General features: G+C 40.7%; 1 pseudogene; it reads left to right on the forward strand.

Annotated features, from left to right (window-relative positions):
* Positions 1-11,390: 11,390 nt before the first annotated feature.
* On the forward strand, positions 11,391-17,597 carry LOC142107143 (uncharacterized; annotated as a pseudogene).
* The last annotated feature ends 5,854 nt before the right edge of the window (positions 17,598-23,451 follow it).

Here is a 23,451-nt window from a genome sequence, read left to right on the forward strand (position 1 = left end):
GGCCAGTGGCCAGTCCTCTACGCAGTCCAGATACTATTTTTGGGTGTAATTCAGACCTGTTGAAGGTTTTCTATATATTTTATTGTGGTGCCCAGTGCCCACTACTCTACGCAGTCCAGATACTATTTTTGGGTGTAATTCAGACCTGTTATAGGTTTTCTATATATATTATATTGTGGTGGCCAATGTCCAGTCCTTTACGCAGTCCAGATACTATTTTTGGGTGTAATTCAGACCTGTTGAAGGTTTTCTCTATATTTTTTTATTGTGGTGGCCAGTGCCCACTACTCTACGTAGTCCAGATACTATTTTTTGGTGTAATTCAGACCTGTTGAAGGTTTTCTCTATATTTTTTTATTGTGGTGGCCATTGGCCAGTCCTCTACGCAGTCCAGATACTATTTTTGGGTGTAATTCAGACCTGTTATAGGTTTTCTATATATATTATATTGTGGTGGCCAATGTCCAGTCCTTTACGCAGTCCAGATACTATTTTTGGGTGTAATTCAGACCTGTTGAAGGTTTTCTCTATATTTTTTTATTGTGGTGGCCAGTGCCCACTACTCTACGTAGTCCAGATACTATTTTTTGGTGTAATTCAGACCTGTTGAAGGTTTTCTCTATATTTTTTTATTGTGGTGGCCATTGGCCAGTCCTCTACGCAGTCCAGATACTATTTTTGGGTGTAATTCAGACCTGTTGAAGGTTTTCTATATATTTTATTTTGGTGCCCAGTGCCCACTACTCTACGCAGTCTACATACTATTTTTGGGTGTAATTCAGACCTGTTGAAGGTTTTCTATATATTATATTGTGGTGGCCAGTGGCCAGTCCTCTACGCAGTCCAGATACTATTTCGGGTGTAATTCAGACATGTTGAAGGTTTTCTATATATTATATTGGGGTTCCCAGTGCCCACTACTCTACACAGTCCAGATACTATTTTTGGGTGTAATTCAGACCTGTTGAAGGTTTTCTATATATTATATTGTGGTGACCAGTGGCCAGTCCTCTATGCAGTCCAGATACTATTTTTGGGTGTAATTCAGACTTGTTGAAGGTTTTCTATATATTTTTTTTTGTGGTGCCCAGTGCCCACTACTCTACGCAGTCCAGATACTATTTTTGGGTGTAATTCAGACCTGTTGAAGGTTTTCTCTATATTTTTTATTGTGGTGACCAGTGCCCACTACTCTATGCAGTCCAGATACTATTTTTGGGTGTAATGCAGACCTGTTGAAGGTTTTCTATATATTATATTGTGGTGGCCAGTGGCCAGTCCTCTACGCAGTCCAGATACTATTTTTGGGTGTAATGCAGACCTGTTGAAGGTTTTCTATATATTATATTGTGGTGGCCAGTGGCCAGTCCTCTACGCAGTTCAGATATTATTTTTGGGTGTAATTCAGACCTGTTGAAGGTTTTCTCTATATTTTTTATTGTGGTGGCCAGTGCCCACTACTCTACGCAGTCCAGATACTATTTTTGGGTGTAATTCAGACCTGTTGAAGGTTTTCTCTATATTTTTTATTGTGGTGCCCAGTGCCCACTACTCTACGCAGTCCAGATGCTATTTTTTGGTGTTATGCAGACCTGTTTAAGGTTTTCTCTATATTTTTTATTGTGGTGACCAGTGCCCACTACTCTATGCAGTCCAGATACTATTTTTGGGTGTAATGCAGACCTGTTGAAGGTTTTCTATATATTATATTGTGGTGGCCAGTGGCCAGTCCTCTACGCAGTCCAGATACTATTTTTGGGTGTAATTCAGACCTGTTGAAGGTTTTCTATATATTTTATTGTGGTGCCCAGTGCCCACTACTCTACGCAGTCCAGATACTATTTTTGGGTGTAATTCAGACCTGTTATAGGTTTTCTATATATATTATATTGTGGTGGCCAATGGCCAGTCCTTTACGCAGTCCATATACTATTTCTGGGTGTAATTCAGACCTGTTGAAGGTTTTCTCTATATTTTATTGTGGTGCCCAGTGCCCACTACTCTACGCAGTCCAGATACTATTTTTGGGTGTAATTCAGACCTGTTGAAGGTTTTCTCTATATTTTTTTATTGTGGTGGCCAGTGCCCACTACTCTACGCAGTCCAGATACTATTTTTTGGTGTAATTCAGACCTGTTGAAGGTTTTCTATATATTATATTGTGGTGGCCAGTGGCCAGTCCTCTACGCAGTCCAGATACTATTTTTGGGTGTAATTCAGACCTGTTGAAGGTTTTCTATATATTTTATTGTGGTGCCCAGTGCCCACTACTCTACGCAGTCCAGATACTATTTTTGGGTGTAATTCAGACCTGTTATAGGTTTTCTATATATATTATATTGTGGTGGCCAATGTCCAGTCCTTTACGCAGTCCAGATACTATTTTTGGGTGTAATTCAGACCTGTTGAAGGTTTTCTCTATATTTTTTTATTGTGGTGGCCAGTGCCCACTACTCTACGTAGTCAAGATACTATTTTTTGGTGTAATTCAGACCTGTTGAAGGTTTTCTCTATATTTTTTTATTGTGGTGGCCATTGGCCAGTCCTCTACGCAGTCCAGATACTATTTTTGGGTGTAATTCAGACCTGTTGAAGGTTTTCTATATATTTTATTTTGGTGCCCAGTGCCCACTACTCTACGCAGTCTAGATACTATTTTTGGGTGTAATTCAGACCTTTTGAAGGTTTTCTCTATATTTTTTTATTGTGGTGGCCAGTGCCCACTACTCTACGCAGTCCAGATACTATTGTTTGGTGTAATTCAGACCTGTTGAAGGTTTTCTATATATTATATTGTGGTGGCCAGTGGCCAGTCCTCTACGCAGTCCAGATACTATTTTTGGGTGTAATTCAGACCTGTTGAAGGTTTTCTATATATTTTATTGTGGTGCCCAGTGCCCACTACTCTACGCAGTCCAGATACTATTTTTGGGTGTAATTCAGACCTGTTATAGGTTTTCTATATATATTATATTGTGGTGGCCAATGTCCAGTCCTTTACGCAGTCCAGATACTATTTTTGGGTGTAATTCAGACCTGTTGAAGGTTTTCTCTATATTTTTTTATTGTGGTGGCCAGTGCCCACTACTCTACGTAGTCCAGATACTATTTTTTGGTGTAATTCAGACCTGTTGAAGGTTTTCTCTATATTTTTTTATTGTGGTGGCCATTGGCCAGTCCTCTACGCAGTCCAGATACTATTTTTGGGTGTAATTCAGACCTGTTGAAGGTTTTCTATATATTTTATTTTGGTGCCCAGTGCCCACTACTCTACGCAGTCTAGATACTATTTTTGGGTGTAATTCAGACCTGTTGAAGGTTTTCTATATATTATATTGTGGTGGCCAGTGGCCAGTCCTCTACGCAGTCCAGATACTATTTCGGGTGTAATTCAGACATGTTGAAGGTTTTCTATATATTATATTGGGGTTCCCAGTGCCCACTACTCTACACAGTCCAGATACTATTTTTGGGTGTAATTCAGACCTGTTGAAGGTTTTCTATATATTATATTGTGGTGGCCAGTGGCCAGTCCTCTATGCAGTCCAGATACTATTTTTGGGTGTAATTCAGACTTGTTGAAGGTTTTCTATATATTTTTTTTTGTGGTGCCCAGTGCCCACTACTCTACGCAGTCCAGATACTATTTTTGGGTGTAATTCAGACCTGTTGAAGGTTTTCTATATATTATATTGTGGTGGCCAGTGGCCAGTCCTCTACGCAGTCCAGATACTATTTTTGGGTGTAATGCAGACCTGTTGAAGGTTTTCTATATATTATATTGTGGTGGCCAGTGGCCAGTCCTCTACGCAGTCCAGATACTATTTTTGGGTGTAATTCAGACCAGTTGATGGGTTTTTAATTATATTGTGGGGAACACTCCTCTACGCAGTCCAGAAAGATACCTCGTTGCAACGTTTTGTACCAAAAAAAAAAAAAATTGTGAGGTGTTAGGTGTTCAGAATAGCCTTTAAATTAGTGGAAATGATTGTTATTGAATGTTATTGAGGTTAATAATAGCGTAGAAGTGAAAATAAGCCCAAAAACTTGATTTTTACACTTTTTAGTTTTTTTTCAAAAAAAATCCGAATCCAAAACCTTAAATCCGAACCAAAACCTTTCGGCAGGTGTTTTGCGAAACAAATCCGAACCGAAAACATCGAGAAAATCCGGATCCAAAACACAAAACACGAGACCTCAAAAGTCGCCGGTGCACATCCCTTCTGTATATACATAATACTGTTACTGCCTGATTGCTGCAACTGTTGCTACTGTTTAATACTGTACTACAAGCACCTGTGAGTACCTGCATATTCTACTGGGTTATCCTCTTTAATAAACAGCAACGTGTTTAAGAAACAAAAGCCTTGTGGCTTAATATCCACATTAACACTGCTGAACACCTTTATTAACATCAAAAGGTATAACCAACACAATTAGCTATGTGCAAATGGCCCACAGACTACTGTTCCTCATGGTATAGTCTAGAGTAGAGATGGTCACTGAACCCCGTGTTTTGGTTTTGGATTAATTTTTGGATCTGGATTACCATCGTGTTTTGGTTTTGCAAAACCGGCATTGCGTGTTTTGGTTTTGGTTTTGGTTTTGTTTGGTTCTGTTTTACTATTTTGTTGGAAAATCAATGTTTTTGGGCCTAAAATAACCCAATTTAGTCCTCCAACTGTTTCATAGATAAGTAATCTAATTGTAGAGGTAATAAATCATCCAAAAAACAGTTTAATTCCTGGTAGGTAGGCCTTCATTAATTCTACACACAAAACAGATTGTCTTCCTCTCCATCTATGCATATTTGCAATGAAGCCATCGTCTTTCATCATCATCATCATCATCATTTATTTATATAGCGCCACTAATTCCGCAGCGCTGTACAGAGAACGCATTCACATCAGTCCCTGCCCCATTGGAGCTTACAGTCTAAATTCCCTACTATAGGCACTCACACACAGACAGACTGAGAGGGAGAGACTAGGGTAAATTTTTTGATTGCAGCCAATTAACCTACCAGTATGTTTTTGGAGTGTGGGAGGAAACCGGAGCACCCGGAGGAAACCCACGCAAACACAGGGAGAACATACAAACTCCACACAGATACGGCCATGGTCGGGAATCGAACTCATGACCCCAGTGCTGTGAGGCAGAAGTGCTAACCACTTAGCCACTGTGCTGCTATACAACCAAAACAAGATAGTGTTGTTATTTGGCTAACCACTAGGCCATCTTTGGATGTATATTACACCCTACTTTTATAGTTAAATATGTAAAGAAATGGAAAAAGGCGGTTTGCTTTCTGTCTCTATAGGCCCCCTTCCACTTGTTTAAAAAACCCAAAAATTCAGCCGTTATAGACTGTACAATATTAAGAGAAATGGACAAAGCCAGTTTGGTTTCTGGCTCTCTAGGCCCCCCTCCACTTGTCGAAAATACAAAAAAATTCAGCCGTTATAGACTGTACAATATTAAGAGAAATGGACAAAGGCAGTTTGGGGTCACTCTGTCTATGACACCCTACCCTTAAGGAGAAATTGCCCAAACAGCAGCCTTTCAAGACGGTACATAATATGGAAATGCCACAAGTCCCTTTCCTCTTTGGGGGTAGATTGCACCCTACACTTACATAGAAAGTTTTAAAAAGATGTTATGGTCATCATCTTCAGCTTCATCCTCACCCTCATCAGTGTGTACGTCATCATCACAGACTATCAATTAATCGCCGCTTGAATCCGCCATTAGAGAACAGTCAGTGCTTGGATGTCTTGGATGGTGAAGGCCTTCCTCGTGGAAGATGTAGTTCATTTTTATAAACATCATTTTCTCCACATTTTTGGGAAGTAACCTTCTACGGCGATCACTGACTAAGTTCCCTGCTGTGCTGAACACTCGTTCAGAGTACACACTGGAGGGTGGGCAGCTTAAGTATTGCAAAGCAAGTTTGTACATGGGTTTCCAAATGGCCTGCTTTTCTTCCCAGTAAGGAAAGGGACTGTCTGACATTTCCATATCAACTACCTCTTGAAAGTAATCCTCCACCATCCTTTGCATGTTTATACTCGTATTGGATGGAGTTATGGACAAAGTGACACATTTTTTGAAAAATCCTTCAAACCAGCCCAGATGTTAAATTGTTCTGGTCTGCCCCTTGCGTCCTCCCTGATTCTTTTTGGGAAATTTTATTTTTTGCGAGCAGCAGCAGCTTGAGAAAGTGAAGGAGGACACGTTGTCAAGCCGAGGCCCAGTTCAGCGGCCAACTTGCTGAGCAATAGCTCTTTGCAAAGGTTCACCTCTCGCTCATTTACAAGCAAAGACTCAATGTAGGTTTGAAACCTTGGATCAAGCACAGTGGCCAAAACGTACTGATCCGAGTTCAAGATCTTAATAACTCGACGATCATTGTGAAGCGAATTAAGTACTTGATCGACAAGGTCAATATACTTTGCTGAATTGCTTTCTTTCAGCTCCTCCTTCATTTTCTCAAGCTGCTTTTCCAATAGTCTAATTAAAGGAATGACTTGGCTCAAACTAGCACAGTCTGCACTCACCTCACACGTCACAACTTCAAATGGTTTCAGCACCTTGCACAGCACTGAAAGTATTCCCCACTGTGCAAGAGTGAAATACATCCCCCCTCCTTTCCCAATGTCATGGCTTGTGCAACATGCTTGGATGGCTTTGCGCTGTTCCTCCGTCCTCTAAAGCATGTACAGGGTGGAATTCCACCTAGTTACCACCTCTTGCTTAAGTTGGTGGCAGGGCAAGTTAAACTGCTCTTGGAGCTGCTGTAATCATCTACATGCTGTGGCTGAATGCCTGAAATGGCCTGAAATTTTACGGGCTACCGAATGCATCTCCTACACCTCACGGTTATTTCGTAGGAAGCTCTGCACCACCAAGTTGATGGTGTGAGCAAAACAGGGAATGTGTTGGAAATCACCCAGCTGTAATGCTCGCACTATATTGTTGGCGTTATCAGAAATGACATACCCTGGGGAGAGTCCAAGTGGTATAAGCCATGTATCAATCACATCTCTTAGTTTACGTAACAAATTGTCAGCTGTATGCCTGTTAGTAAAGCCGGTGATACAAAGAGTGGCCTGCCTGTGACAAATGTTATGTAGTGGTGTACATGCTGCTGCTGTTCCTGCTGGTGAAGGTGAATGACCAACCCAGTGGGCTGTCACAGACATATAGTCTTTGGTTTGGCCACTTCCACTTGTCCACATATCTGTGGTTAAGTGGACAGTGGGCAGAATGGCATTTTTCAGTGCAATCTCTACATTTTTACACACTTTTTGCTATAGTTGTGGAATTGCTTTACGGGAGAAATGGTGTCGCGATGGAATTCTGTAACGCGGACACAAAACCTCAATTAACTGTGAAAAACCAGCTGCGTTTATTGTGGAGATTGGACGCAGATCTAACACTAACATTGCAGCCATGGCGTCTGTGATTCGCTTGGCGACTGGGTGACTGCTGTCATATTTGCTTCCCCTCGCAAATGATTGTTTCACAGTTAATTGCTGAAATGTAGGACTGCTCATTTTCTTGACCTGCCTCTGGGATGATGATTCACCCCCAGCAGCAGCAACAGCAGCAGCAGTGGGACTAACGCTTACTTGAGAGGAATCAATAATAGTGCAGGAGTCATCCAGCCTTAAGTGGGATGCCGGGCTAACTCCGAGCACTACTGAGGATATTGATGAGGATGGTGTGGTGGGTGTATTTTGTAGCCATCGGGATGTCGGTGAGCGGAGGGTCTCAGCTGATGATGGAGTGCTTGTAATTTTTTGGAAGAACTTTCAGCTTTTCCCAACACTTTGCCATGAAGTCTCGTTAAATGGCATAACATAGACGAGGTTCCAAGATGGTTAAGGTCCCTCCCTCGACTGACTGTGGCTAGACATATACTACAAATGGCTATACAATTGTTGTCTGGATTTGGGTAGAAATAATTCCACACATTAGAAGTGGATTTTTTTGTTTTATGCCCGGGCATGACAATGGCCTTTTTCTTGTCACGTGCAAGAACTGCTGCCACTGGTGCAGGACTTACACAAACAACCTCATCCTCATCAACATCCTCATTAGCGCCCTCATCGCCTACACAAATCTCCGCCTCATCCTCTTCTAATTCCAAAGTGGCATCCTCAATTTGTGTATCACCGGCTACACTCGGGCTATTAAGGCACACATCAGCAGGATGCTCACGATTAGACATACCACTGTTGGATGGACTCTCCACAGGGATTGGTGTCATTTGTGAATCAGAGCAAACATTATCCTCTAATGCCTTACTGTTATCTTGCAGCTCGGCTTTGACGCGTAACAGTAGTTGTGCCCCAATTGTAGGCTCAGTAACTTTTTGGGATCTGCCACTAATAGCCAAAGGTGAAGGCCGCATTCTCTCTTTGCCACTGCGTGTGTAGAATGGCATGTTGGCAATTTTTTTTTATCGGCACTTAACTTTTGCTCAGTAACACTTCTTTTTCGCTTCAACACAGTAAAAAAAAATTTTGTTTTTGTTTTTTGGACTGATTTTGAAACACTCTGTAGTTTGACATCGCCTTGCCCAGATGACGTACTGGGAACACTAACATCAGGACTGGTGACAGAACCTGGTTGCTCATTCTGCTCATATGTGGACTGCTTTGAATCCATTCTCAGCCCAAAGCACTTGCAGTGCTAAAAATTATTTGGTAAGATACTGCTGACAGATAATAATTTTGACAGCCAGAAATATTTATGCACAATTAGGGGGGGGACCCAAAAAGCACTGGGGAGTGCTAAAGATTAGTTGGTAGATACTGCTGACAGATAGTAATTTTGACAGCCAGAAATATTTATGCAGAATTAGGGGGGACACCCCAAAAGCATTGGGGAGTGCTAAAAATTAGTTGGTAGATACTGCTGACAGATAGTAAGTTTGACCGCCAGAAATATTTATGCACAATTAGGGGGGACACCCCAAAAGCACTGGGGAGTGCTAAAAATTAGTTGGTAGATACTGCTGACAGATAGTAATTTTGACTGCCAGAAATATTTATGTACAATTATGGGGGACACCGCAAAAGCACTGGGGAGTGCCAAATATTGAAAAGAAAAAAAACCTCTATCCTCCTTTCTTCTCTAGCGATTTTTGTTACAACAATTGGAATAAGAATATTGTATTCTCTGTCCCTGCTCTAATCAGCCTGTGACTACACCCTGCTCTCTCCCTCTGTCAAATGGCGATGGATTGCTGTGGAGGCGCGTATTTATAATCTTGAAGTATCGCGAGAACCGAGCCCCGAGATCCGACGACGTCACAATGACGTTTGGTCTCGATTTGGATTCGGAGCGGGCGGGAGAGTACCGAGCTGCTCAGCTCGGTACTCGGATACCCAAAGTTCGGGTGGATTCGGCCCATCTCTAGTCTATAGGCAAAGGCTGGAAGATGTAGGCATATGTTTGTATGAGGGAACAGACTGGTACAAGTTATGTCTCTGGTTACATTGTACAGTCAGAGGAGCACAGATTGGAACAATAATCTGCAGGCATGGTTAGTGTGTTATGTTTTTGATCAGGGATAGTACATTATAATGTGTTTGTCATAGGCTGATATACACGTGTAATCACATGGATGGTACACATGGCTGGGACAATGCATGATTGCACATAGCTGGTATGTCATGTGGGGGATCCAAGGGGGACAAAAAAATGTATGGAAGAATTACATACTATATGGGGGCATTGCTGGTATAACATGCTTATCATTTTACTTAGCCACACCTGACACTATGCATCAGTGCCGTAACTTAGAATTGTAGTGCATGGGGCGAGAAAGACAAATGCCGCCCCCCTAGCCCTCAATTTTAACCAAATGAACCTAAAACATTACTAAATTGCACCCCCTTTCAGCGTTGCGCCCTGAGCGGTCGCCCCTATTGCACAGCCCTAGTTACAGCCCTGCTATGCATAGATCCTATTTGTGCATATTTTTAAAATGTGTTTAAAATTTTAAGTTATGAAATCACTGTCTCCTAAGGTTTGACCATAGCTCCAAACTTTTGGAATAATTTGTCAGCTACAGCAAACATACTGTAATATGCAGTTTTGTGGGTTATAAGACTTTGGTTGTAGAGCTGGGGACATACTGTAATCATTGCTGCACTGATTACATTGTCAGTCCCCCATTTGCATGTATCCCATTGCCAAGCAAAACAATAAATAGTTAGAGTGTCACCCATGGGGAGTAGGGCTTGATGTGGCAGCAATTAAGGGGGCTTTGTTTGTGGTTTGAGTAGAGGAGGGGAGAGAATGTAGGCTAGAGATGAGGCAGATGTGTAAAGAGAGTGTGAACAGCACAGGCCAATGGTCATGGGTGTTTATGTGTGCATGTGTGTCTCTTTCTATATATGTATACATGTCATACTTGGTTACTCTCCCGGAACATGCAGGAGACTCTTGTATTTTGTGGAGATCTCCAGAACTCCTGGGAGAGAGAGCATCTTTGCTCATCTCATCCACTTTCTTAATGAAGTGGGCGATGGGCTTAATGATGCAATTTGCTTCAAATCTCATAATCCTGGCCACAAATTGCAGCATTGTGAGCAGGTGGTAGTTGTGATGATGCAAACTTAGTAACTCGATTGCAACTTGGAGCTCCCATCTTGGGTACATGTGTGTGTATGTATGTGTGCATGTGTTGGTTCTGATGTGTAAGAGAATGTGTGTATCACACTAAAGGAGCAGTTTCTTCCTAGACATAAAATTGCTCCTTTGCAGAACAACTGCTGTCTGACTGGTGTTACGCCTGCATTTTAGAAGCAGTGTATTTCTTCTGTTTTCAAACACTCAGACAAAACCGGTATGAGCATTTTCATGATTATTTATTATCTGAACGGGAAAAAGAACTGTTTTGATAGTTCAATAGCTTTTCAATAGAACTGGTTTTCAGCATTTTTTTAAACACGGCCTGAACTTTTCATGAGCATTAGATGCTTTGGAAATAACTAGTGTGCTAGTACAGAGGGATAATACTTTATAATGTGCACCAACAGTAAACAGTAATTGACCCAACAATTAAATAAAATTGTGGGAATAAGAACCATATGAGATAGAAAAAAACATACATTATTTCATGTGGCCAACATAGTATATTTTGAGTAGTTCGATTATTATTTTGAAAACAATGCAAATATCTAATTCATCTTAATTTTGATTTATACCCACAAGATAGGAAATGTTTGTTTTTTGTGTTCGTTATTTCTTTAACACTGTTTTTGTAATGCTTTTCTGACAACATGTCTGACCTTTGTATAATACATGCCCTTCTTAACTGATTGGGTAAGTGCCCAGCAAGTGGTAGCAGCAATATATATTCCAGTTGGGGAGCAAGTCCAGTCCACATGAAGACCTGAATCTATGCCGAATAGTAAGTTGTCTGTTGATATATATTTGTGAAAGTTTTCTGTTTTCAGGTTGATTCTAGTAGACCCCAAGCCAATGATCTGCTTAAATAACAGGAGTGCTGGGGAAATGTTAGGAGATCATTTATGTCTAGGGTCTCATAACCTTAGATTAATATATAACTCACATGAGCCATTCAAGACATTTTTGTTTCTAAAACCTGGGAATGTCTTCGTGAATCTTGCAAACATGGGAGCCCTACTTATGTGTGCATTGGGTAAAAATAGAAAGTTAGACAAGAAGGGCAATATGTTTACCATGCAGCAATAAATGAAAGATTACAAAGAGCAGGATACATTAGCGTTGAGCATATTGGTGAGAAGAAAGGTACAAATTCAGTGGTAACATGAAGACAATATAAAGACAATAATACAGAAATATATAACAAGTAAACTGCAGCATTAAAATATTATACATAATGCAGACATTGTGCAAGGATAACACCAATACAGAAATGGAAGTATGAGCAGGTAGACTAGCAACAACGCAATAACATTTTTCTGATATCAATTACCATTATCTTTCTGTCTATATTGCAGGTTGGTGATTAAAGTTTCAGTCCAACAATGAACGTCCTGCTTTTACCTCTGGCCCTACTGTTCTTCACAGGTACGCTGGCTTATTGCACCAAGTTATCAGTATATTTCATACATCCTAACCATGCAGACCTTAAGATTAAATATATAAGTTTTTGAAACAAATACAGTGGTTATTAATCATACACCTTGCAGAATTATAATTAGATTATTGCAGTTAATGAAGCAGCAGAATAAATATTTAAAAAGTTCTGGATTCATCATAGCAATAGACAATGTTCCATATGGATAAGGAAAATAGAAATAGCACAGTCTAGTAAAATGTTGTTATAAATAAAATGGTCCATTACACATCTCACAGGTTAGAGTGTAGAGGGAGGTGAAAGATAGTGTCAGAAACATTGAACAAAGTGCTCCTTTGCAGCAACAGTGTTTGGGTTATTGCTAGACACTGATAATGAGCTACGTCCTGTTACTGCATATCTACGTGCACTGGGGCAGGTCTTATCAACTATTGAGAGAAGGGGAATAGATTACACACATTATCACCAGAAGTCATTCAAATATATATATATATATATACTTTATACCATGTTTGGCTTGGAGGGTAATTATAAGTAAGGGGCTTGCAAAGTATCAGTCCAGGGGGTAAATGTATCAATGTGCGCATTTTGCAAGTCGTTGATATTTGGTGACTTTGCAAGGAAAATTTAAAGTACATTGGCTTTAAAGGCAAAACAATGCCTTTAAAGCCATTGCCGCGTTAAATTCTCCCTGCAAAGTCACCGAATATCGAATATCGGCCTTTCCGGAAATTATTTATGCGTGCTTGTACAGACATTGGTATTTACATTTTTTTTCCATATTTGCATTTAGATAAGCAAATTTCCATTTTCTATGTTCACATGTTAATCAGAGAAGTAAAGAGGTGAGAGGAAAACTGGAAAACACCTTATGTGTTTTGGGGCACTCAGAGGATAATGGAATTATTAAAACATATCCAAATTTTATTAATATCAATTAAAATAAGAACACTTGATATGAGATTAGAAGTAGTGAAATATTAAAAACAAGTACATGACATAATTGACCCAAAAAATTGATAACTGTTAAGACCGATAGATTGACTATCGGGACGTGCTGTTTCTCCAATAATTATACATGAATTATATAATGGATGCTAATTGGAATAGAGGGCTATCATAGGTTCTCTACCAAGATATATCTTGCATAAGGCTAAACTGAGGATCTAATAATCATGTAATCAAGATGAATTAGAGGCATCTCCTTCCACAATTGGTAATATCATTAAATTTCATATGTTCAAAAGAAAACCTTCAATCAAGACTCCTATCGTTAATTAAGGGTTAGGTAATGTATCCTGGCTGTGTACATAAATTCCTTTCCTTCCAACAGCATTTAGATGTAAAGTGGATAGATCACTTTTAGATCTTCACTATGTTGTATAATAAGAGAACAAAGCTACTAATCTTTCAAAAGAAAGCCGTAATAAGCTAGATAAGAACGAAGCTGCTGTGTCTATGTAAAATAGCTGGGGAGTCTGTTTCTAAATGAATGGCTGATATGAAGCACGGCAAAATTATAACCATATGAAACCCTAAGGCATCCCAATATTACAGAGATATAGTGTAATATTAGAAAGAGGAGAAACAGCGCGTGATATGATAGCCCTCTATTCCACTTAACATCCATTATATAATTCATGCATAATTATTGGAGAAACAGCACGTCCCGATAGTCAATCTATCGGTCTTAACAGTTATCAATTTTTTTGGTCAATTATGTCATGTACTTGTTTTTAATATTTCACTACTTCTAATCTCATATTAAGTGTTATTATTTTAATTGATACTAATAAAATTTGGATATGTTTTAATAATTCCATTATCCTCTGAGTGCCCCAAAACACATAGGGTGTTTTCCAGTTTTCCTCTCAGATTCTATAATTTGTGTGGGTGCACCTATCTCTAGATGTTGAACAATATATAAAATAAGATATCAATAAATCATCACATTATATCCCTTCATCTGGAGTATTTAGGATTATCCTGGTGCGAAAGGGTGGTTCTTTAATAAAGTAAGGAGGTGAGCCACCAAACATTTGTGTACCTCTCCCAGCATTTTAAATGGCTAAAAAGGGACAAGCACACTGTCTTGGGAGAAGTTTTAAATTACCATAACCAAAAAGCACTAAATTATATAACATACAGAGTGGATGTAATTATGAATTCATGAGCCAATTTGACAGTTCTGCCTGTATTAGAGAACCAATACAGGCAGAGATGAATTAACATTCAATAGAGTTCTAACCAATTGGCCAATCTGACTTGCAAGAATTGCACAGATTGCATGGCTGCATTACAATTAATTCAAATGCATGCTGAATCCCTGCATTGTTAAAACTGCGAGCATGCAGCCTGTGTCCAATCTGATTGCAGTGTGGCAATGCAGAATGTGTAATTCTAAATCTTCATGCCAACCATAGTCACAAGATGCTCCATTACCCCACCATACTGTTTAGCTGTAATCTATCTGTAGCTCTTGTCCCAACTCAACCATCAAAATGTTTTGAATGCTAAACTTATGCTAAGAAGTGATCATAACCTATCTACACAATGCAACTGACTCTTAGGAGGAATACAAGGTGCTAGGAAGAAATAATACAGGTACACAAATATTGGTCGCAATGGTCGAAGCAACAATGATATCTACATGCAATTATATTCCTGCACAATAAGACATTTTGCATTCTGATACCCAGCTAATTAGCATTATTACAACATTGTTTTGGTGTTGCAGGTGCACAGGGACGCTACTTTTGGCAGCAAGATGAACATAAACGTGAAAATTCTTTACAGAAAATCTTTCAGAATGCAGTTGCGATTGTAACAGATGCCGTGAAAAACCTGGAGTATTCAGAAATCGCAAAAGAGTAAGAGATCACATAAAAAAATAAAAAATAAAGATAAAAAAAGTTACACTAATACAATTACAAGAGAATATATGTAAAATTAGGTTGAAAGCCAGAGGTTGTGAACTAGGGTAATTGTTGTTGTTCTAGGAGATCAAGTGATGTATACCAGTAATCACAAGATTCTAAGTGGTCAAGTGCTGTAGAACAGTATTTTTAAGTATTCAAATGTAGTAGTTCAGATCTACTAGATGGTTAGTTGTTGCAAACCAGAGATTCTACCAGGCCATGTGTTGTAGACCAGTGGTACTGGAAAGTCAAGTACTTTAAACCAATATTACAGTGGTTCTAGGCTGCTAAGTGTAGATCAGTGGTTTCAGGATTTAAAGTGTTGTGGACCGTCAAATATTATAACCAGTTATACTAAGAGGTCTAGTGTTGTAGTGACCAGTGATCTTAGAATGATCAGTAGTTGTAAGTGGTACTATTGGTTCTAAGTAGTCATTTGTTGTATCCCACTGGTTCCAGGAAGTAAAGTATTATAGACTAATGATACTTAGATGCTAAGTGGAATAAGCTTGTACTTCTAGATAGAAGTTAAGTGATGTTGGTCAGTGGTTCTAGAGCAGTTGTTCTAGATGATCAAACAATGTAAATCAATGGTTCTTTGAGGTCAAATATTGTAGAATAATGAAATTAGGAGGTTGATTGTTTTAGCGCAGTGATGATTGAATGATAGATGTTGTAGATCTCAATGATCAAGTGTTGTAGACAAGTGGTTGTAAGTGGTCATGTATTATAGGCCACAAATACTTTGAGCTTAAATGGCGTAGACATATGGTTCTAGGTTACAAATATTGTGATTCTAGGTGTTTAAGTGGGGTAGTACTTTGTTTTAAGTGATGATTTTCAATGAACCTATTGAATGAACAATTTAGTATATATCAGCTGGTGTGTATTAAGGCATGGAGATAACATGCTGGCCTTTCTAAAACTACACAAAATGTCAGCACACTGTCTTCAGCTCACCTAAACTCCCATCTGTGTTATAGGCATAATGTAATGTTTAATTAGGATTTGTGTTAGATACTGCTGTTTGGGTCATTATTATCATTTGTTCCCAAACTATGTGTATTTTGGAATATTAATAACATTAGTTTTAATTTCTTTTTATAACATTAACGTGGACTATTGTTCTAACTAGTTGTTCCTATTCTGTATATATTTTATATATAGTATCATTATACATCGGTTTACATGCTGGGTGTCCTTTTCCATTGCAATGTGCAAACACTGTGCCCTACATTACAAACCTTAGTTTGGTGTGTTTGAGACATCATTGCAACTATATTTGCTGTTTGCGTCATAGTTTTCATGTGAAAACTTTGCATGTGAATGAAGCTTTTGAGGACACTCAGCTAGACAATATGTAGGTTGGGCCAACGACATTAGCTTGTAGGCACATTTTTGTCATCTGAGGAGCAAAAAACATCAAGGCAGGTTTACAAGCCTGATTTTTCAGTGAGACAAAGATTATTCTGTCAAAACTTGTAGTTCAATTGGTGAAAGGCCTGCAAAACTTTTTCAGAGCAGAAATACTCTGGATTTATACACGTGTTTGGACAATGCAGAAGCTTGATGACTTGCATTGCTTCTAGGCAAGCAAACCTGGGGGTAAATGTATTAATGTCCGGATTCTTCAACTCCGGCGTGTTCAGCGTCTTCGGCGATTAAATTTAAAGCGGCGCTGCATTGTAAAGGGAGGTTTCCCTTTACAATGCAGCGCCGCTTTAAATTTAATCGCCGAAGACGCTCAACACGCCGGAGTTGAAGAATCCGGACATTAATACATTTACCCCCTGATTGTTATGTATTCTAAAAGCACATACAGTTAAATATATTTTTTCAACAGATTCAAAATTAAGGAGAAGTTGCAAGCAGCAAAGGACAACACTGATCAACTAGAGCGTGTGATTGAAGACTACTTAGATGAAATTTGGAAGAAATGGGATGAAGAGCTTCATGCACAAGTCCCAGTATTCAGGACGAAGGTGGTACCTATACTGGAGAAATTTGAGGACAAACTAGAAGACCTGCTGGAGAAATTTGTAAAGGAAGTTGTGCCATTGGATCTGAGCTTTTCGATGGAATAACCAAACATGTGACCAGCTTCTTGGAAAACGTGGAAACCGTAGCAGAAAAAGGTTGGGAAAGGATTCATGCTGAGATAAACGTCCTGCGTGACAAACTGGAACCCTATGTGGGTGACGTCCGAGCAGAGTATGAGAAGTACAGCAAAGAAATAACAGATGCTAATAAGTGGATGGAGAAGGTGCAAGAAAAGGTGGATGCGCTAAGAAGACATGCTAAACATTATATGAAGAATGTGAAGAAATATGGCGATCCAAATGTTGAAGCGTTCTGGAAAAAGCTGGACAAACTGTTGAAAAAACTTTACATCTCTAATAATTAATAATAAAGGCAACATCAGAGGAGAAAAAGACATTAAATTGTTATGATTACTCAAAAATAATGACTTGATTAATATTGTTTATTGAATACAATTTCTGTGAAATCATTCCTTACATTTTATCTCACAGTCCCTCTACTATTTCCATTCTATCCACCCTTATTACATTTTCAGTAATAAAAATTATTTAAGTCTATCTTTTATAATGCATTTTTATTAAGCTTATTGGGCTACATCATAAAAAGAAAAGCAGAACATATGGTTACAGGTTTTTGCGTTTTAATTTAACTTAAATTAACATAATACTGACCCAAAGAGTATGTACAATTACTACACCCCTGGCAGTAGTGCAAATAAAGGGAAATTCTCTATTGGCATGCATAAAAAGGGGCATAGATGCAAGGGAAGACAGTGTAATTTTGCCACTGTATAAATCGTTGGTAAGACCTCATCTTGAATATGCAGTACAGTTCTGGGCACCACTCTATAAAAAGGATAATTTGGAACTAGAAAGGGTTCAGAGAAGGGCGACAAAATTGAAAAAGGGTATCGAGTCATTAAGTTATGAGGAAAGGTTAGCCAGTTTAGCTATGTTTACTTTAGAAAAGAGGCATCTAAGGGGAGATATGATTACTATGTACAAATACATTAGGGGTCAATACAGAGAACTTTCATGGGAACTTTTTACCCCAAGGACTATACACAGGACACGTGGACAAGAGCAGTCAAGATATGGAATTCATTGCCAGGGAAGGTTGTGTTAGAAGATTCAATAGATATGTTTGAGAAAGGATTAGACAGATTTTTAGCGGAAAAGTGTATTCAGGGATACGACCATTAATTAAAATGAATGATAGTAGTGGATATAGGGTAAAAATAGGACTGCAATATTGAGTCTGGGGGGATTTTCACAATTGAAACAGATTGGCGGTTGCTTACTCTGGATCAATTTCAAATATAAGTGCAGGATTGCAGGAGATCCAAAATAGGTTGAACTTGATGGACTGGTGTCTTTTTTCAACCTCATCAACTATGTTACTATGTTACTATGCAGGGCCGGACTGGCCATCTGGCACTTCTGGCAAATGCCAGAAGGGCCGATGGCAGTGTGGGCCGGTCCGGTCCCCGCGATACACCGATTAAATAAAAAAATTTTTTTTTTCACATTTGTGTGTAGCCGTCATGACGTCACACGTCATGACGGCTCTGTGCGCCGGCCCGGCTCCCGCGTAGGACTAGCTGCAGTGGAGGCAGCTGCCAGTGCTTTGGTAAGTGTAGAGAATATGTGTGCAGGGAGGGGGGGAAGACAAACGGAATATGTGTGCAAAGAGGGGGGGGAGACAAACGGAATATGTGTGCAGGGGGGGGGGAGACAAACGGAATATGTGTGCAGGGAAGGGGGGGAGACAAACGGAATATGTGTGCAGGGGGGGGGGAGACAAACGGAATATGTGTGCAGGGGGGGGGGAGACAAACGGAATATGTGTGCAGGGGGGGGGAGACAAACGGAATATGTGTGCAGGGGGGGGGGAGACAAACGGAATATGTGTGCAGGGGGGGGGAGACAAACGGAATATGTGTGCAGGGGGGGGGGAGACAAACGGAATATGTGTGCAGGGAGGGGGGGGAGACAAACGGAATATGTGTGCAGGGAGGGGGGGAGACAAACGGAATATGTGTGCAGGGAGGGGGGGAGACAAACGGAATATGTGTGCAGGGAGGGGGGGGAGACAAACGGAATATGTGTGCAAGGAGGGGGGGGAGACAAACGGAATATGTGTGCAGGAGGGGGGGGAGACAAACGGAATATGTGTGCAGGAGGGGGGGGAGACAAACGGAATATGTGTGCAGGGAGGGGGGGGAGACAAACGGAATATGTGTGCAGGAGGGGGGGAGACAAACGGAATATGTGTGCAGGGAGGGGGGGGAGACAAACGGAATATGTGTGCAGGGAGGGGGGGGAGACAAACGGAATATGTGTGCAGGGAGGGGGGGGAGACAAACGGAATATGTGTGCAGGGAGGGGGGGGAGACAAACGGAATATGTGTGCAGGGAGGGGGGGAGACAAACGGAATATGTGTGCAGGGAGGGGGGGAGACAAACGTAATATGTGTGCAGGGAGGGGGGGGAGACAAACGGAATATGTGTGCAGGGAGGGGGGGGGAGACAAACGGAATATGTGTGCAGGGAGGGGGGGAGACAAACGGAATATGTGTGCAGGAAGGGGGGGAGACAAACGCATAATGTGTAGTGTGCAGGGAGGGGGGGAGAGAAACGGAATATGTGCGCAGGGAGGGGGGGGGAGAGAAACGGAATATGTGTGCAGGGGGGGGAGAGAAATGGAATATGTGTGCAGGGGGGGAAGAGAAACGGAATATGTGTGCAGGGGGGGAGAGAAACGGAACATGTGTGCAGGGGGGGAGAGAAACGGAACATGTGTGCAGGGGGGGAGAGAAACGGAACATGTGTGCGGGGGGGGGGAAGAGGGGCAATAAATGTCTGTGGGGGGGAGAGGGGGTGATTGAAAATGTCTGCAGGGGGGGAGCAATGGCTGTAGGAGGGGGGAAATAAAAATGGCCAATGTGTGTGGGGGACAGTATATGACTATAATGTGTGTGGGGGACAGTTTATGACTATAATGTGTGCTATTAAGTGAATGTGGGGCTGTTTGGAGAAAATGAGGTCTAATTATTAAATGTGATTATGAATTATTTAATGCCAGGGATGTTTGTGGGAAATGGTTATTTTTATTAAACATAAATGCTATTTAATTTCTTGCTGAGGTTGTTTGGAGGGAGGGAAATAGATTTATTTATTAAATTGGAATACTATTATTTTAATATTGGGGCTGGAGTGAGGCCTAATTTTATAACGTGGGTGCTATATTGTGTTAACACCGGTGCTGTTTGGAGTTTTCTAACTTTCATGTACCCATTTTTTTCCAAATAGGGCCCCCAACATGCCAGGATCCAGACAAGCAGCAACTGATCTAAAGACACCAGCAGCCACAAGTGGTGACAATGACAAGACAGGTAAAAGAGAGCAGGACAGTCTGCCAACTGTCCTGAATTTGGTGGGTGACTGTCCCGCTTAGTCAGGATTTGGTCTGACTGCAAGGACAATTGGGAGGTATGTTCTACTTCACATTGTACTGCTTGTGAAGGCAGAACTGTGGGCACCTAACAGTAGTGCTCACAGTATTGCCTATGTATTTGTTGAAAATGTGTCTAATAACCATATTACATAATAGGAGCCCCCTGTCTTAAGTGCCTAGGGCCCCCTGAGACTAAGTCCAGCTCTGGTTAGCAGGAGGGAGCGGATAGCTACTCCCAGTTCCCCGACAGGACACAGCCTGCAGAGCAAGCCGAGGAGCTCTAAGTCTCATGAGATTTATTAATCTTGTGAGACTAAGAGTTTCCCTGCTCACTCTACAGGACATTCCCACTCTGATGGATGTCAGCAGCATCAGAAGCATAGATAAGTACAGTGGACTCAGGGTGTTGTAATGTGCTTCTGGGGTGGAGGGGTGGCATGATAGGGAGGGCCTGATAAATGTAATGTTTTATTATAATGTATGTAATGTATGTATCAATGCCCCATGTTGACCAAGCCCCCTGCATAATGTGGCCACGCCCTTAGCGGCACCCAGTTTTTTCATGCTCATCAACAGAGATGGGCCTGTATGCTTGAAATGCCAGGGCTGATTTTTAGTCCCAGTCCGGCCCTGTTACTATGTAAATCATAAGGAAAACATTTGAACTAGCAGAGCTTCCTTAAAATACTACAAGTAATCTTAAAGTGAGTATCAAGTATTTGGACTTTTCCTAGTTTGTGCGTTTGAGATGCATTGTTATTTATTCCAAAACTCACCCACCATTGCAATGTGCAAACACTGTGCCCTACAGTACAAACATTAGTTAGGTGTGTTTGAGACATCATTGCACCCACAACCACCGGTTCCCAAAACAACTTTTGGACAAGTTTTTCCACACACCAGTCTGGACAGATCCATATCTAGGAAATTAAAAGCCTTGTGACTTCACATACAGGGTCCACCCAGCGCTCTATAGCAATGAATGACAAAATACACATGTCTAACTAGGTGGAGGGTATTGTGTTTGTTGTGCACACAACATTTACACTATACAGTATACTTACTCTAAGCTAGTCTAAAATCATGTTGCCCATAATTTATAGGATAATTCCAAACAAAATTATAGTATTACACTCCTTTTTTGAAGCCACTGTTCTTTATCTTGCACTGATATGATCTAATGCAGGGTTGTCTAACCCGCGGCCCGCCACGCCTGTAAATGTGGCCCAGAAGGAGTTTTGGTTGTGGCAAGGGGGCAGCACTGTTAATGGAAAAAAAAAATCCTGCAAAAAAAAAAGAAAAGAAATTACTTACCTTGCGGTCACGCGGTCACGTCAGCTGGTACTCCGCCTCCCTCCCTTGTCTCCTCCTCCGTGCGGTGTTCGCAGTGAATGTCGGGCGTGATGTCATCACGCCCAACATCCATTGCAGAGCTCAGCACAGAGGAGTCACTCGCGCGAGAAAAACAATCAGCAGCACAGAATTGGAGAAAAGAAGAGAAGAGGACAAGAGAACATGCCAATTAAAAGGTAAGTTAAGGGGGATTTTTTTTATTATTTCAAGGGACACTGACCAGTGAATAAAAGTCACCTGGTCCTGGAGAATCATGGACCTTATCTCCCTGCTACATACTTCTACTTATATTACTAATGAGGCATTATATATTATTCTCTTTGGGCCATTATAAGTTGTTATCCCTTAATGAACATAGTGGTGTAATTAGCAAAACATGTCACAATTTGGGGTCACAGTGATGTATATGTCAGGTACCGCAGGCCTGGTCAGGGCACCCTGATATGCAATGCCTGGCTTAAATGCACTTTATTGATATTGCATCGAAACAATACAAAAAGTGATTATAGTATAATAACTAGAGAGGATTTTTTGAACAGGGCGATTGAAAGGTAAGTAAAGGGGGATTTGAAAAAAAAGTGATATATATATATATATATCACTTTTTTTCTCATATATATATATATATATATGTTAACTATGTTTTCTATGGTTTTTTGGATGATCAGCTATCGTTGTTGTTAGTGTATTTTATGTGCGGCCCAAACCAACTCGTCGTCTTCCAATGTGGCCCAGGGAAGCTAATACATCCTGATCAGGTCGGATTTGTCCCAGTCCACCGACAATACAAGATGGGCCATAGATCTCATCCACTATATTAATAAGTGCAGGCAACCTTCCCTCCTTCTATCTCTAGACGCTAAAAAAGCATTTGACCGCTTTCGTTGGCCCTTCATGATGCTTCCTACGGCTTTCGGGACCGTTTTCTCTCCGGCGTCTCGGCCCTATACTGCAATCCTACTGCCTCATTCCAGGTGAACGGTTGCTCCTCCCCCTCTTTTTCCATCCATATCGGGACCTGACAGGATTGTCCTCTGTCCCCCCTCCTTTTTCATTAATCATAGAACCACTAGACACCAAGATCCTCCACAACTCAGACATCACCGGTGTAAAACTACCCACTAATACACATAAGATTGCCCTCTATGCTGATGATAGAGACTCACTATTACTTACGCTTAATCTCACTCTCTAACTTATTTCAGGAACTCAGCACCTTCTCTACCCTCTCCAATTTTAAAATGAATATGGCTAAAACAGACATCCAACTTAAACAAAATCTGCTTTTAGAACTAAATTTTCCTTTTCATTGGAGCTCCACTTACGTCAGATACTAAGGTATAGCGCTCACCGGTAAGGTGGAATATCTTTATCAGGCAAACTACCCTCCCCCATAATCTGCATCAAAATGACTTAGTGTCCTGGGATAAGCTCATAATATCTTGGGTGGGTCAAATCATCTCAATAAAAATGAACCTGGTCCCCAGATTATTGTACCTTTTTCATACCCGTTCCATTATCCCTCCCCCCCACTCTGAATGCTGCAGGCCTCACTGATGGACTTTATATGGTCCAAAAAATGACCCAGAAAACCTGCTCGCA

Source organism: Mixophyes fleayi, chromosome 11 (genome assembly GCF_038048845.1).
Source record: "Mixophyes fleayi isolate aMixFle1 chromosome 11, aMixFle1.hap1, whole genome shotgun sequence".
Taxonomy (NCBI): Eukaryota; Metazoa; Chordata; class Amphibia; order Anura; family Limnodynastidae; genus Mixophyes; species Mixophyes fleayi.